We start from the raw sequence: 1,852 nt of genomic DNA, 5'->3' as shown, positions 1-1,852 counted from the left end.
TTATTCTGTAGAATGGCTGAGCAAACTATGCTTAACTCTACATGCGACGTATCATCCAACTTTCACTTATTTGCTAAAAGCTCCTTCAAAAATTTAACTGCGTTTGGCATCTGCGAAATAGCTTCAATAAACGGTAAGTTAATATGTAATTTCTTTACTAATTTAAGGAATTTACCAAATTGTTCGTCTGTGTGGTCTTTCCTTGTCGCATTGGGATATGGTACACAAGGTTTATATTCTCTACTTATAGATTTTTGCTCACTATGGTCCACCTCATCTTTACCTTTACTTACCACAAATCTGTGTTTCGGTTCTGGTCCAAGTTCAACTAACCCTTCTTCATCTCGAACAGTAATTGCATTAAGCTGCTTTCTTGGATTATTTTCAGTATTACCCAGCAAGCTACCTTGTGGTCGTTCGGAAATCATCTTTGCCAACTAGCCTATTTGATTCTCGAGCCCTTGAATTGATGCTTGTTGATTTTTAAGAGCTGTCTCAGTGTTTTGGAAACGTGTTTCAGATACCGCTACGAATTTCGTTAAGCTGCTCCTCAAGGTTCAGTTTCTTTTCCTACTGGTAAGGTGGTTGTTGAAAACCCAGAGGATGTTGTGGCCTTTGATTTCCTTGACCACCCCACGAGAAATAGGGATGGTTTCTCCAACCTGCATTATAAGTGTTACTATACGGGTTATTTTAAGGTCTAGAGTTATTACCCATATAGTCGACTTGTTCCTCCTTGGCGCCAGGGTTGAAGGGTGGGTAATCTGGGTTGTGCATTCCTCCATTTGAATCACACCTCAACACTGGATGTACCTGAGTAGAACCATATAAGCTATCAATCTTTTTATTTAAAAGTTCTACCTAGTTTGATAGCATAGTGACCGCGTCGAGGTTGAAAGCACCAGCTGCTTTTGTCATCTTTGTTCTCATGACTTGCCACTGATAGTTATTTAGTGACATCTCTTCAATAAATTCATAAGCCTCTTCAGGTGTTTTGTTGTTAAAAGTTCCACTGGTGGTTGCGTCGATAAGTTGCCTTGTTGAGGGGTTCACACCGTTGTAAAAAGTCTAAACCTGTAACCATAAAAGTAACCCATGGTGAGGGCACCTTCTCAATAGGTCCTTGTATCTCTCCCATGCATTATAAAGAGTTTCTAGATCCATCTGCACAAAAGAAGAGATATCTTTCCTCAATTTAGCTATTTTAGCCGGTGAAAAATATTTAAGTAAAATGTTTTCGGTCATTTGTTCCCAAGTAGTGATTGACCCTCATGGTAACGAGTTCAACCACTATTTAGACTTATTCCTTAATGAAAAGGTGAATAACCGAAGGTGAATGGCATCATCAGAAATGCCATTAATTGTAACACCCCAAACCCGAGACCATCGCCGGTGTCGGACCCGAGGGTCAACAAACCAAGTTCACATGTTTTTGCCCACCAATTTGACATTTCCAGTCAGGCTGGAAAACTGCGTCACTGTCGCCTTAAAAATCATATCTCGAGTTTCAAAACTCGGAAACTGGTTTCGTAAATTTTCCCTGAATTTAGACTCATATATACATCCATGGATTTATTTCTAGGATTTTTGGTCGGGCCAATTGGTACAGTTTATTAGTTAAAGTTACCCAAGTTACAGGGATCGACTGCTCTGACCTTCGCGCGGTATAACTTGAATATCTCTCTGCACAGGGCTTTAATGCTGGTGTCGTTTGTTTCTAATGAAACTAGACTCAAAATGGAATCTGTACATATAAGGTATATCTCCTAATTCTTTTGGATAATTTATAGTGAATTTTAAAGTTGCGACAGGGAACCCAGAAACCATTCTGGCCCTGTCTCACAATAGCTTT

At 39.6% G+C, this 1,852-nt stretch overlaps 1 non-coding gene across 1 annotated transcript; it reads left to right on the top strand.

Moving 5' to 3' along the window:
* Positions 1-1,090: 1,090 nt before the first annotated feature.
* Positions 1,091-1,197, top strand: LOC128292130 (small nucleolar RNA R71). Its single transcript, XR_008282115.1, has one exon. It is a non-coding gene; the product is annotated as a small nucleolar RNA R71 (small nucleolar RNA).
* Positions 1,198-1,852: the final 655 nt, after the last annotated feature.

The sequence above is a fragment of the Gossypium arboreum genome, chromosome 4 (assembly GCF_025698485.1).
Source record: "Gossypium arboreum isolate Shixiya-1 chromosome 4, ASM2569848v2, whole genome shotgun sequence".
Lineage (NCBI taxonomy): Eukaryota > Viridiplantae > Streptophyta > Magnoliopsida > Malvales > Malvaceae > Gossypium > Gossypium arboreum.
This window is presented reverse-complemented; position numbering and strand designations above follow the sequence as displayed.